Genomic DNA, 16,092 nt, shown 5'->3' with positions numbered 1-16,092 from the left:
GCACCACAACCACAGCAGCTCTTAGGAAGGAAAACATTTCACTGGCCTACAGTTCAGAGGTTTAGTCCTTTGTCCTCATGGTGAGAAGCATGGGGGCATTGAGGCAGACATGGTGCTGGAGAAGGACCTGAGAGAGGGTCTTACATCTGGATTGACAGCAGTGGGGGGGGGTTGGGGAGGGAAGAAAGAGAGAGAGGATCTGATTGAGCATTTGAAACCTCAAAGCTCACCACCAGGGACACATTTCCTCAGAAGAGGCCACACCCACTCCAACAAGGCCACACCCACTCCAATGAGGCCACACCCACTCCAACAAGACCACACCCACTCTAATGAGGCCACACCCACTCCAACAAGGCCATACCTAGTCTAATGAGGCCACACCCACTCCAAGGCCACACCCACTCTAACGAGGCCACACCCACTCCAACAAGGCCACACCCACTCTAATGAGGCCACACCTATTTCAACAAGGCCACAAGTCCTCATCTTAATTTTTCCAAATAGTGCCATTCCCTGTGTACTTATGGGGACCATTTTCATTCAAACCACCACACCATGTTACAACAACAACAACAACAACAACAGCAACAACAACAAACTACAAACCTTTCTTGACAGGTGCTAGTAATCCTAAGGCTGGAGACGTAGAGGCAAATGGGCCCCTGGGTCTCATAGGTCAGTTGGCGTAAGCTACTTGCCAAGTCCCAGGCCAGTGAAAGATATTGGAGGGGAAAAGGTGGCTATCACCTGAGGGAACCGTACCCAGACCCAAGGTTATCTTTCGGATGTCATACACATGCATACATGTATACCTGTGTACCTGGAGATGGGTGAAAGACGGACAGACAGACAGATGGGCAAGCAGGCAGGCGGGCACACACACACATGCGCGCGCGCACACACACACACACACACACACACACACACACACACACACACACACACACGAGGACCTGACTTGGATCCCCAGCACCTATGTCAAAACTCAGTGTGAGAGCCTGCACTTGCAATTCCTGCATTGAGGAGGCGCAGCCTGGAGGAGCCCCGGTGCTCACGGGTCAGCAGCTCTGCTTAACCCCAGGTCCCAGTGGGATACCTCATCTCAGAAAACAACGTGGATGGCTTATGAGAGACGACCCCCGAGGTTGCTCTCTGGCTTCCACAAACACGGACATGTATGTGCGCCAATGTGCACGTGAGCACCCGCACACACCCCTGCGCAAAAATAAGAAAATACATGAATATTGAAGCCACTGTCTTGTGCATTCGTGGAGAAATGAGCCATCAACGCCTGCTCTTGCGCACCAGGACCAAGTGCCAACGTTCCTTCTGTTCTGCTCAGCAGCTGATGCGTCTGTAAATGGGCGGACGGCTCTGCACTGCCCCGGAGAAGATTCACCACAACCTCTACTTGTTTTGCCATTTTTTTTTTAAAAGACAGGATCTTACTATGTACTCTGTATATCCTAGAACTCACTTTGCAGGCTGGCCTCGAACTCACAGAGATCTGCCTGTCTTTGCTACTGAATGCCAGGCTGGGCCGCATTCATGTTTTGATGCGAGGAAGGAATGAGGCTTGCTTTCCAAGCTGAATCAAAGTAAAGTTATGAGTGGGAAAAGCTCGGAACAGTTTCAGAGAGTCGTTATGACATGGTCTTGATGACTGGCAACTCTCAACAGAGTGCATGCTGGTCTAGACGCTGTGTCTGGGCAGAAGTGACTCCCACAATCAGTCATAATTTGGTAGGGCATTTTGAAAATCAATTTTATCAAAATATGGTGACTCAGAATCTATTTTTATATAAAAGTAAATTAAATTTAGCTATAGCTTTTTAATTTTTTAACCGGTGTATTCATTTCGTGTGTGTGTGTGTGTGTGTGAATTATGTGCATGTGTGCATGATATGCATGCAGTACCCATAGAGTCAGAAAATGGAGTCAATTCCTCTGGAACTGAAGTCACAGATGGTTGTGAGCTCCAAGCAGAGGTGGTGATGTGACTGCTGGGTCCTCTGCAGGAACAGCAAGGCTTGAAACTGCTGACCCATCTCTTCAGCCTCTAAATTGTTCCTCACAGGGATAAAAGAAAAGACAGTTTATTAAAGAAAGAGAAAAACACTCCAGAGATTGGGAGAGGGCATAACTCAAAAGCACATGCGCGCGTATACATGTGTACACAAACACATTATTGTTGGTGGTGAGGAACCGAGGACCTTGTGCATATGAGGCTGACACAGCCCATCTGTGGGGTACAGTTCCAGACACTGATTTATGAAACAAGATTTCATTTAGTTCAGGCTAGCTTACGTTCACCATGTAGCCTACCCAGGTGTAGAATTCAAAATCTTTCTGCCTTCCTCTCCTGAGCACTGAGAGAATAGATCTGCAGCACTGTATCTTTCTAAAAGATAAAACAATGTAGAAGGTAATCAAAGGTATATTTTGAAGATACACCAAATACCTCTGTATGTTTGGTCAAAATTAAAAACATTAAGCCCTGAAATTGTTTATACGTTTCTATTTCTATCAACGTACCTATATATTTCCTGACTGCTGGGATTACAGGCACATGTTAGCACATCTGGTCTCTGCTATTTCTCCCTGTGTGTGTGTGTGTGTGTGTGTGTGTGTGTGTGTGTGTAACTGTGTGTATAATTGTATGTATGTATATAACTCTGTGTGTAACTGTGTGTGCCCGTGTGTCTCTCTATCTGTGTGTGTAACTCTGTGTGTGAAAAGAATCACAGTGTATGCATATAAGCATATGTTTTTCACAGCCTACTTTGTTAATAAGGGTTCAACCTCCCCTCTAGCCCACCACCTACCAGAGGTAATGGAAAAGAAAGGCTATTAGGGTATGGGGGAAGTGTACCTATTTAGAAATAGTTCTTTGGGGTGATTTCAGTCTTCGTTGTTCTCAGTCCAGTCCACTAGCAAACACCAAACAGGAACCAGCAGCTGCAGCCCAGTCCACTTGGCAGACATGGCACACAAATCAGCAAGGGCAGTTCAATCCAGAACAAGCCACGTGGCCAGCAACTGTGGAAGTAGCAAAATACTTCCAGCACACCATCAGCAATTATTTGGTGTGTTTTCTCTATGAAGTCTTGACAAATGACCAGCAAAGAGAGGCAAGGCAAACTAATACCGCACAGTGTCATCAGAGAAGACCGGCACCATCAAAGCCCAACAAAGACCAGCAAAGAGTGACCAGTATTGCCACTGTCTGTTGTGTTATATTTATACCCTTTCCAAACTTCCTGTGTTCTCTCAAGCGTATGTTGTAGCAAAATATTATATGCCCCCTTTCCAGGCAGCTTCCAGAAAAACATTACATGTCTGTTTTTAGCAAAACATCCTCTCATAAGACAGTTTCCAACCAACCAACCAACCAACCTACCAACCTACCAACCAACCAAGCAACCAACAAACCAACAAACCAACCAACCAATCAACCAACTAACCTACCAACCAACCAACCTACCAATCAATCAACCAACCAACCTATCAACCAACCAACCAACCAACCAACTAACCAACCTACCAACCAACCAACCAACCTACCAACCTACCAACCAACCTACCTACCAACCAACTAACCAACCTACCAACCAACCAACCAACTCACCAACCAACCAACTAACCAACCTACCAACCATCCAACCTACCAACCAACCTACCTACCAACCAACTTACCAACCTACCAACCAACCAACCAACCAACCTACCGACCTACCAACCAACCGACTAACCAACCTACCAACCATCCAAGCTACCAACCAACCAACCAACCAACCAACCAACCTACCGACCTACCAACCAACCATCCATCCAACCAACCAACCAACCAACCAACCAACCTACCAACCAACCATCCAACCAACCATCCAACCAACCAACCAACCATCCAACCAACTAACCTACCAACCAACCAACCTACCAACCAATCAACCAACCAACCTATCAACCAACCAACAAACCAACAAACCAACCAACCAATCAACCAACTAACCTACCAACCAACCAACCTACCAATCAATCAACCAACCAACCTATCAACCAACCAACCAACCAACCAACTAACCAACCTACCAACCAACCAACCAACCTACCAACCTACCAACCAACCTACCTACCAACCAACTAACCAACCTACCAACCAACCAACCAACTCACCAACCAACCAACTAACCAACCTACCAACCATCCAACCTACCAACCAACCTACCTACCAACCAACTAACCAACCTACCAACCAACCAACCAACCAACCTACCGACCTACCAACCAACCGACTAACCAACCTACCAACCATCCAAGCTACCAACCAACCAACCAACCAACCAACCTACCGACCTACCAACCAACCATCCATCCAACCAACCAACCAACCAACCAACCAACCTACCAACCAACCATCCAACCAACCATCCAACCAACCAACCAACCATCCAACCAACTAACCTACCAACCAACCAACCTACCAACCAATCAACCAACCAACCTATCAACCAACCAACCAAACAACCAACCAACTAACCAACCTACCAGCCAACCAACCAACCAACCAACCTACCAACCTACCAACCTACCAACCAACTAACCAACCTACCAACCAACCTACCAACCAACCAACCAACCAACCAATTCACCAACCAACCAACGAACCAACCTACCAACCATCCTACCTACCTACCAACCAACCAACCAACCAACTAACCAACCAACCAACCAGCCAGTCAACAAACCCAAAACATCACATGACACAACTGAATCGCCAAAGAAACCAGAAATTTCCACTACAATTTTCTCCTTGATTTTGTTCCTCCTAATCACAAAACCCTTCTGACTTTGGGGTCTCTTGCTTACTGACTACCATCTAGGTAAGGAGGACTTTGGAGGCCCTCTCTGAATGTCTGTCATCTGGTCCAGGAAGAACAGACAGCCCCAGTAAGCTTACACCACCACGGGATGTTCTAGGTAAGAGTTTCTTGGAAGCCTGGGAATGCATATTTGCTGGGGATCTGCTATGTGCGTAATGCATGGAAGAAGCCTGGGCTCTATGTGGCCAGCTACTATAGGCTCAGCCTGCTCAGCACGTCTGGCTGGTGTGTCTGAGGATCTCTGAAAAGCTGCATGCTTGTAAGTCATGGATAGTTGAGGTGGCTGAGTGTGTACATCTACTTGGGTCCCCAAAGTCCTGTTCTCAGCAACCTTTCCAGGAGGATATGACCAGAAGACCTCCAAAGTAAGCAAAGAAACTTCCCTGCAGGGCAGGGAAAGGGGCTCGCTCACCTGGAGACGCTAACAGGTGGAATTTGGAGGTCACCTGACAGAGCTGCTGGAACCATGGTATATGGCTCATTAGTAGTGCTTAGAGTCCTCCTCTATCACACTGTCCATGGTTATGGTAAAGAAGAAGCCAACACTGGGGTCATCCCAGATTGAGAATCGAGATGCTAGTGACTAGGGGCTGGAGTTCCAGGGTTAACCTGATGCATAAAAAAGCTGGTCTTATCCAGCACCAACTTCCTTCCTGTAGGCCCTACTCATGGATGGGTACAGGCACTTCACAGAGAGGGTCAGCCCCACCCCTATTTGAACCACTGGCACCTTTGAGTGTGCGCATGAATCTGGAGAACAAGGTCCAGCGTATGCATAGAATTGGCCCCACCCCAGGCCTGTGGTCACAGTGCTACCCCCCACAACAGTTCCCACCACTCCCTTCTCCCCTCCTCACCTGGGAACACAACAGCAGCAGAGGTACGAGTGGGGACCTGCAGGCCACGGGGCCCTTTCCCTGCACCTGCTGGGACAGGCAGAGGGACAGGTGGAGAGGACATTGGAGGTGGATGGGGAGGCTTGGGTTTGGTGCCTCTTTCAGCGCCTCTGTAATAAGAATAGATGAGGGGTTGGGGATTTAGGTCAGTGGTAGAGCGCTTGCCTAGCAAGGGCAAGGCCCTGGGTTTGGTCCTCAGCTCCGAAAAAAAAAAAAAAAGACAAAATAAGAATAGATGAGAAAGATCCTGGCCGGGTGCACGTTCGACTCTACCACCTGTGCACGCTAGAGATATAAACCTAAACAGAAGAAAGAGTGAGTCTTATTCATTATTGATTCAAGTTTTAAAAGGAATGTAATCTGCAGAGGTGGGGAAGGTGTAATTTCCTGTTGAGCCACAAGGGGCGCTGCCACTCTATCTGTTAGTGGGTGGAGACCAGCTCAGAGTTGGTAATTGGACCTTGTCAAAGGCTTGCCTCTAAGTTCAGGGCAGTGTCCTGCTCCTTGCAGTGTGGCTGACAGAGAAAGGGCAAAGGAATGGACAAAAAGAGGTCATAGCAGGGATGTCGGGGAAAGCCCGACTAGGCTTTTAGAAGGAGGAGTCTACTTGAGACACTCAGATGGAGAAATGATGTCGACCATTACTGGATTGGTTAGGATTATTTTTACAGTTTATTTTTACTAAGAGTGTGTGTGTGTGTGTGTGTGTGTGTGTGTGTGTGTGTCTGTGTGTGTGTGTGTGTGTGTCTGTGTCTGTGTCTGTGTGTGTGTTTGGCTGTATGGGTATGTGCATGTGACTGTAGGTGCCCATGGAGGCTAAAATGGTGCCAGATTCCCCGAGCCAGGGTTACAGGTTAGTGAGCCACCTGGCCATACCCATCTGTCTAAATGAAACGGTACCTTTAGATCAACACTTGGAGTGTTTGTCTGAAGTACTGTTATGCACGTACTTGGGAATTACCTGTATAATAAATATAGCGTTTTGAATATATTAAACAACGTTTTAAATGGTCAGGGAGGTGAAGTGAGGAAAAAAAATGGGCCAAAAAACAAACAGTGAGTGGCTTTGGGGCCTGGGGAATTGTAGGTATGGCAGCCACAGGACAGGGTGTGGTCTTCCTGTGCTCTGAAGAGGTGAGAGGCTTCCCTGAGAGGTGGTGAGTGTGAGATCCAAGGAAGTCTGTGAGAGATGACTCGGGGAGAGAGTTGAACACATGTGGCCCAGGACATGACGTTAGGATAAAGGCAGTGGGTATCCAGTAGAGAATCTGGAAAGGGTGCTGTTGAAGGGGTTGCTGGCTGCCATGGTCCAACCATTGGGGCTGGAGACAAGTCAACAGACAGGCTCCTGCTAAGGAGAAGAAAGACGTGGGCCAGGCTCTGCCAAGACTCTCAGAGGATACCTGGTGTCAGTCTAGGCTGGCCCTGCAGGCTTCAGTGGTGTCTTATGTTTTCAAATACCCAGAGAAGAAGAGAGACGCCCCGTGAATGTTGTTTCTAGGACCCTCCAGGCATCTTGAGGACTTCAGGGCAAGCATATACAGTGGTTTGAACGTGACACATCCCCTTTCCGGAGTGCGTTTGCACACTTGATCCATAGAGGGCAGTGCAGTTTGGGAAGGCTGTGGAACCTTTAGGGGTGGAGTCTCTCTGGAGAAATCAGGTCACTGGGGTCAGACTTTGGAGTTCTATAGCTGGGTACCATTTGTGTTCCTTCTCTGCCTCCTGAGTGCACACACAATGTGACCAGCCAGCCTCCAGCCAGTAGCTGATGTGACTTGCTCCTTCCCAGCTAAGGGAGGCCGACGTGTCTTCCCTGCTAGGATGATTGTACTCTTCAGGAACTCTAAGCCAAAATGAACCCCTTCTTTAAATTTCTTGTGTTAGCATCTTTTATCAGAGAAAGAGGAAAACAAAACAAAACAAAATAAAACAACCACCAAACCTAAGATGCCATTCTAGTGTGGCTCAAATCATCTTGACTCAGCCCAGACGGGCCAATGTAATGAAAGACATAAGAAGCACACCTGGGATCACACCTGGGATCACACCTGGGATCACACCTGGGATCACACCTGGGATCACACCTGGAATCACACCTGGGATCACACCTGAGAGCACAACTGTTGAGCACACCTGTTGAGCACACCTGTGAGCACACCTGTTGAGCACACCTGTGAGCACACCTGTTGAGCACATCTGTTGAGCACATCTGTGAGCAATCAGGCCCACTGAGTTGCACTCTGTCACGTGCAAAACTGCTTATAGAAACAGCACCTACCTTGCAAGGTCATTGTGAGAATTCATGAGGTATTGTATGTAAAAGTTTGGTGCTCAGTGAACATTTTTTAAATGCAAAATCATAATGGAGGCATAGATCACTTGGTAGTCTGCTTACCTAGCATGCCCCAAACCTCCAGGACATATAAACTAGGCGTGGTGGCGCACCCTTGTAATTGTAGCATACAGGAGGAGGTGGTAGGAGAATCATAAGTTCAAAATCATTCTTGGCTATATGAGAATTCTAGTTGAAGTAGCACGTCTTTAGTTTAGTTTAGTTTTTTTCGAAGACAGGGCTTCTCTGTGTAGCTCTGGCTGCCCGCGTCTTGGAGAACTGGCCCAGATGTTAAGAGAGCATACTGCTCTTACAGAGGACCCAAGTTCAGCTCCATCACCCGTGTCTGTAACCCCAGCTCCAGGGATCCAATGCCCTTTTCTAGATTCTTCCACTCTTGCACACTGGCATGTGCACACACACCTGCCTTCTGTGTGGACACAATTGAAAGTAAAATAAATAACAACAGAACAATAAACAAGGACTGGGGTGCCCCTAGTGGTGGAGCATTTACCTAGCGTGTACAGCACCCCAGCTTGTTGGCTACCCGACAGCATGAGGGGAAAAAAGGAGATCACTTTACCAGGCTAGAGAGTTGGCTCAGTGGTTAAGCGCACTTGTTGCTCTTGCAGAGGACCTGAGTTGGTTCCCAGCACCCACTTGGTGGCTGGCGATTGTCTGTAACTCCAGTTCCAGGGCTCCAAATCCTTTTGTTGTAGCATCTTTAAAGGCACTGGGCATGTGCACAGTGCAACACATATTCATAATGAAATAAATAAATCTACAAAATGTTTTAAGGAAAAGGGGGATGTGAGACAAGAGGAGGGGAAGGAAAGGGAAGGGAAAGCCATTACATTTTCTTGATCCCTGTGCTGGTTGTTTTTGTCGACTTGACATAAACCGAGACATATCTGGGAATAGGGAAACTCAATTGAGGAATTGTCTACATTATATTGACTCATGGGCAAATCTATGGTGCATTTTCTTGATTAATAATTGATGTGGGACAGCCCAGTGCATTGTGGGTAGTGTCACTCCTGGACAGGTTAAGCTGGTGGTCTACTAGATAGCTATAACCCTAGCTCTAGAACCTCTGATTATTAGGGCTAACAACCATACAGGAAGAAATGGCAGCTCACACTTTACAAGGATGAAGAGTTAGATATTACTAAAAAATATGACGCATATGTTTTTTAAACATCACAAGTAGTATTAAAACTTCCTTCCCTATTTGCAAGATTAAAGGTTATTAGACCTCATGTAAAAAACAGGTTTTTTTTTTTTAAAGAAACACAATACTGTGAACATTTGAGTAGAAATAGGAGATATGGCTGCAGGAAAGCAGTTTCCCCTGGAAGGAATTTACGTTAGCAACATTAATAAGATGTATTCAAGATGAAAATTATTAAAATAAATGCAAAGATACTTCTTCTCTTTAGCATGATGGAAATGGAAATGATGGAAAGATACTAATAGAGGCATAGAAGGTTTTAGGTCAAAGATAATTGCATGTGCTACTGCGTAAAACAAATCGATTCCACCTTCCAGAAAGAGCGTGGTGAGATGAATCACAGTCCATTTTGAGAAGCTAGGGAAGGTGGCCTGCCTACCATGCATACACAGTCCTGGGTTAAACCCACAAAACTCTTTAAAATGACAATGGTGGTCTAGCTTTATGATCGCAGTACTCAAGAGGGTGGAAGCAGGAGATCAGAAGTTCAAGGTGAGGCTAGGAAGGTGGCTCAGAAGGTAAAGGTACTTGCCACCAAGACTGGCACCTTAGTTCAATGCCAGGACCCACATGGTGGAGAGAACTAACTCCTGATATCCACACATACACCATGGCATGCTCAAGAGCGCGCGCGCACATACACAGACACACACACACACACAAAAGATAAGATAAATAAACTTAAAAAGTCCAAGGTCACTCTCAGCTATGTAGAAGTTTGAAGCCAGCCCTAGGTACAGAGATTGTCTAAAACCAAAACCAAAACGGACCACTGAGACTGCTCTTTGGAGAAGGGCCTCTCTTACTAAGCACAATGACTTGATTTCAATCCCATAGACTCACAGGGTAGGAAGAGACGTGATTCCTATTCATGATAGAATGTTGACTGGCTCAATCTTGCCCAGGTTTCATTCAGGCAACCACAGCTCCTGAGTTTAGAAATGCAAAGGTCCTGCTCTACCCAAGAGACACTGCTTTGCTTCTGATATCTGGATCTTACAATCTTTTCACTCTTTCTTCTATGATGATTCCTGAGCTGCCCTGTCCTGCAGGGCTGTCATCGGAGGAGGTTGGGGACCACCTAGGAGAGAATGGGGGACAAGAGACTTGAAGAAGGATGCCAAGACAAAAGTCTGATCAAGGTGACAACTTTTATTTTTTTCCCAAGGCTGAATTTATACCATAGCAGGGGTAACAGAGGGAGGGGGGAATCGGGAAACATCTATGAAAGCCAAGGACACAGTGCTCTTGTGGTCAGCTGATGTCAACAGGATGTTGGTTTCTCAGAAAGGTCACAAGTTTGTCATATCATTAGGCATTCTGACCACCAGATTTATATTCGCTTTCTGCTGCTGGCTGGGGATTTTCTGTTGTCCTGACCTCTTAATGAACCCAGTCATACTTTAATTATAATTTTAACATCAATAATGGAGGGTTTTAAGGGCATTGCTCCCAACACTGAGCCATGGGTAAGGACATATAATATACCATAAATGTCTACAGACATTTATTCTCTGCAAAGTTTCTCTGATGAGGACTGAGACCTACCCTGGCCAGTGTGATACTATCTCCATTTAACAATGCAATAACAGCAGAGTCACCCCTAGAGCTTATGAGCTCCCCAGACATGAGGCTTTGGTCATGTTTATTTTTTTATTTTTTTTTTAAAGATTTATTTATTTATTTATTATATATAAGTACACTGTAGCTGTCTTCAGATACACCAGATACATCTCTTTACAGATGGTTGTGAGCCACCATGTGGTTGCTGGGAATTGAACTCATGACCTCTGGAAGAGCAGTCGGGTGCTCTTAACCGCTGAGCCATCTCTCCAGCCCTGGTCATGTTTATAGTACCATGCATGAATTTCCTTCAGTGGAGTGAACCTTAAATCCAGTCAGAAAGGGCTTGGTTACCTTCACAACATCCGTACCCCAATAGTGCTTATGGGTCTGACTTGCCAGGACAATTGTTATTGTAGTTTGCAGGATTCACAGCGGGGGGGGGGGGGGTAGAACTGCTAGTGAATGCTCCCTCCCTCTCCCCTAGCACAAGAGAGTGCTTTCCAGGACAAAGGCAGCTAGTTCACAAGGAGGAAGCTTCTAGGTAAGCACTATCTTGATTTCTCCAAGTCTTGTACAAAAGTATGTGCTATTTTCAGTACCAGGACCTTATTGTCAGGTTGAGTGGGCACTCGAGAGCAACGGCAAAAGCCTGCTATCACTGTTCTGGGATCTCCCCCAACCCACAACTTGAGTACTGTATCCCACATCTGGAACTGAGATTTTTTATTTTGTATTCTATGACCTGTGGGAGAAGCATTAACCCCCATGTAGGGTAACTCCATTTACATTTGTGTGTGTGTGTGTGTGTGTGTGTGTGTGTGTGTGTGTGTGTGTGAAGTGTGTATGTGTGGTGTGTGGTTTATGTGTTGTATGTGTGTGTGTATATGTCTGTGTGTTGTATGTGTGTGTGTGGTGTGTGTGTATGTGTGTGTGTGTGGTGTGTGTGTGGTGTGTGTGTGGTGTGTGTGTGGTGTGTGTGTGGTGTGTGTGGTGTATGTGTGTGTGTATGTGGTGTGTGTGGTATATGTGTGTGTGTATGTGGTGTGTGTATATGTGTGTGTGGGGTGTGTGTGTATATGCATGTGTACAATTTTATAAAATTGTAGGCTTTGATTTTTCTGCTTCTATTTTAATAAGTGTTCTTAACCTATACACCAGAGATAGGGAAGAAAGAAGGTTTGTAGGATGGGGGGTGGCAGGGGAGGGGTGATTTGTGGATCCGTTTAGAAGTAGTTCACTGAGGCAATTCTAATTTTTGTTGTCAGGATCCTAGCAGTCCACTCTAACAGCAAACACCAAAAATGAATTCTTAGCAGAGGCGTGACCTAACAGAAACAGAAGTCTCTGCCAAATCGGCATGAGCCAGCAGAGTTGTCCAGAATCAGCCAGAATACCATGAGAAGTCCTTTGCTGAGTTTCTCTCTAAAAAGGGAAGACCAATAAGGACAAGTGAAGACCAGCAAAGACCAGTGACGACCAGCGAAGCGTTGCACGGTGTAGCGGTGCAAGAGCAGCCTCTCATTACCCGTGGGGTTCTACTTATACTCTTTGTAAACATCACACACTCTCTCAAGGGTCTGCTCTCAGCAAAACATCAAGTGTCCTCTCACAAGACAGCTTCCAGAAACACATTGCATGACACAACTGAGTTTTATAGAAACCAGAAACTTCCACTTCACAAAATAGTGGGTTTCAATATGGCTCTCAGATAACTCAGTGTTGGTTACCGTTTCCTCTTTGTTACCCTATTCCCCTCCTCACCTAAGCCTCCCCTTACTTTCTTTATAACCTGTGTCCTTCCATCCCCTCTTCCATAATCTCTCTCCCTTTCCCGATGCTTTTTTACTTCCTGTCTTCCACAGAAATTCCAAGTTAAACTCACAGTTCTAAAGATTTGACAGTGGAACTCACCTATGAGAGAGAACATGCTGTGTTTGTCTCTCTGGGCCTGGTCTACCTCATGTGGTATAATTTTTTCCAGTTCTACCCATTTATCTGAACTTTTCATAACTGGATTTTTCTCTCCAACTGAATGGAATTCCGTTGTATAGAGATACCATCATTTGTTATACAGCCATTAGTTGATGGACATCTAGCCATTTCTCTGTCCTAGTTATTGTGAATAGAGCAGCAGTGGACATGAATGAGCCCCTGTCTCCCTCATATAACAGAGTCCATTAGGTATATGCCAGGAAGGGCAGAGTTGGGCCACCTGGCAAGTGCATTTCTAGCTCCTTGAGGAGCCATGCCAATTCCCATAGTGACTACAGCAGTTGGCACTCCCAATAGTGAGTGAATGCTTTCCCCACATCCTCCCCAAACGCTTGTTTTCCTAGTCTTAGCTATTCTGATTGGGTCAAGAAGACAGCTCAAGACAGGTTTAGTTTGTATTTCTCTGATAGCTAGTGACTTTGAACACTAATGTTTTGTAGTGGGCTGGAGAGGTGGCGAACGACAGTGATGAAAACATATACTGTTCTTACAGAGGACTGAGTTCTCTTTCCAGCACCCACACTGGGTAGCTCACAGATGCCTGGAACTCTAGCTCTGGGGATCCAATGCTCTCTTCTGGTCTCCATGGTCCATGGATACTTCACCCATGTGTACATACCCACACACAGATCACACACACACACACACACACAGAGAGAGAGAGAGAACACACACATACTGTTGAAAATAGAAACAAAATCTTAGAACCCTCCATTCTTTAGCCATTTACACTTCTCTGAGAACTCTCTGTTTAGTTCTACTTCCATTTTTAAATTGGGTTGATACTATTGTGAGCTTTAGTTCTTGGTATATTCTGGACAGCAATCCTGTCAGATGCCCGGCTGGAAATAACTGCTTCCCATTCAGTAGGCTGTCTGCCTCTTCAGATGCTTAAGTTTCCTTTGCAATGAATGAGGTTTTTTTTTAACTTCATAAGGTCCCACAGGTTGGCTGTTGGCACCATTTCCTGCGTGACCACGGTCCTATCCAGAAAGTTCTTACCTCGGCCTGTATCCCATAGTGTACACCCGATGTCTTCCTCTAGACGTTTCAGAGTTCTGGGTTTAATATTGAGATCCTAGATCCACTTGGAATTGATGTACATATGTACAGAGTGAGAGAAGGGTCAAATTTCATTCATCACATGTAGATAACCAGTTTGCCGACATGGTGTGTTAAAGATGCTACATCCTCCCCTGGATGTATGGACTATTTGGGTCCTTAAGTCTATTCTATCGATCAGTGAATCCATTTGTGTGTGTGTGTGTGTGTGTGTGTGTGTGTGTGTGCGTGTGTGTGTGTGTGTTGTTTGTTTTCTGCCAGCACTGTACTGGTTCTGCTACCATGGCTCTGTAGTATATTTCTGGTGGTGTTTTTATTGTTCAGGATTGTTTTGGCCATACAGGGGTCTTTTATGCTTCTGTATTAATTAATTTTAAGATTGTTTATCCAATTTTTGTGAAGAGTTGCATTGGACTTTTGATAGGAACTGTAGATTGCTTTTGGTAAAATGACCGTGTCCACCACCTAAAGTTTACCAATCGATGTGCGCAGGAGGTCTCTTAGGTGTCTTCTTCAGTCTCTCCCTTAGCATTTAAAAGAACATGTGTGCAGGCATTTCTGGGAGAGTGCATGTGGAGACCAGTGGTCAGCTTTGGATGTTGCTCCTCAAGAGCCATACATTTGCTCTTTGACACAGGCTCTCGAGCTAGCCTGGCTAGACTGCAGGCCAGCAAAACCTAGGAAATGACCCGTGTCTGTCTCTACAGAGCTGGAATTAAAGTCTGCCACATCGCAACCAGCATTTCCACATGGTTTCTGTGCACCAATCCTGGGTTCGTGGCAAGTACTACACCAACTGGTTCTTGACCGGACCAAAGCCTCCTGCTTGGTGTAGAGAGAATCTCTTATAGGCATCGCCTGTCAATAAAGAAGCCTGCGGCCAATGAGCTGAGGCAGGAAATAGAAGGTGGGATGAGAGAGAGAGGGGAGGAGAGAAGAGGGGGAGGGGGAAGAGGGAGAGGGAGAGGAAGGGAGGGAGGGAGAGAGAGAGAGAGAGAGAGAGAGAGAGAGAGAGAGAGAGAGAGAGAGAGAGAGAGAATTCTGGGAAATAAAGGTGACAGATTTTGCTCTGGGAACTCAGACATAAGAAGACAACGAGAGGGGCTGGGGATTTAGCTCAGTGGTAGAGCGCTTACCTAGGAAGCGCAAGGCCCTGGGTTCGGTCCCCAGCTCTGAAATAAAGAACCAAAAAAAAAAAAGAAGACAATGAGAGAAAACCAGCCACGTGAATGCACTCAGCTTAGAATAAATTAAGAACTGGTTGGAGAACAAGCTGAAGCTTATGATGTAGGCATTTATTAATAAACAAGAAGACTCAGAGTCATTACTCCAGGGATCAGAGAAGTCCTGGGTGGAAAAGCCCAGGAAATCACAGCTTGGTTCTTTAGGAACACACAAAAAATCATACATCATACTGAGGTGACCATTTTCTGGATCAATTCTCCAAAGACCCACCCAGAACACCAACATAGATGAATTCCACTGAGGCCTCTCCGGACACACTAGATGTCATAGGGCTGTAAATACCCCGTGCCTCATCAATGCCACCCCAGGGGGGGAATTACACAGAAAGCCATGTTCACAATGAACCATCCTTATGAGACTGAAGCATGCCTTAGGACCTAGGATCTTCACAGGAGGAGGTGGAAGTCTCCCTGACAGGAATGTGCTTTCCTGACCTGAGATGAGGGGTCCAGCCACTCCTCAGCCTTCTGGGTGAGATCACATGAGCTGGATGCTATGTGGTGATGTGTTTGCTCTTGGGAACCTTGGGATGAAGTTGGCTCCAGCCATTGCTGACGTAGAATGAGTTCATGTACCATCCTCCCCCCATGCCCCATGGGGCCACTTTGCCTGTAGAGTCCAAAGAGGTAGGAACAAGAAAGTGCTGATATGTCCCAGAGAAAGCGCCTGAGCCATAGAGTACCTGGGAGGAGACTGAGAGGTGAAAGAAGGTGGGTGGGAGGCAGAGGCACACAGGGGGACAGCTTGGGTTGGGACCCTTGCAATGCTGGCCCCTGCCTCAGTCCAGGCCAAAAGGCATTCAGCTAGCAGCAGAGCCTGGCTCTCCATCCCCCTGCCTCTGGAGCCTCTAACTCCCTGTCTCACCAAGGGAGCTCTCTA

This window comes from Rattus norvegicus, chromosome 9 (genome assembly GCF_021556685.1).
Source record: "Rattus norvegicus strain SHRSP/BbbUtx chromosome 9, alternate assembly SHRSP_T2T, whole genome shotgun sequence".
Taxonomy (NCBI): domain Eukaryota; kingdom Metazoa; phylum Chordata; class Mammalia; order Rodentia; family Muridae; genus Rattus; species Rattus norvegicus.
The sequence above is the reverse complement of the archived record's forward strand: the minus strand, read 5'-3'. Positions refer to the sequence as shown.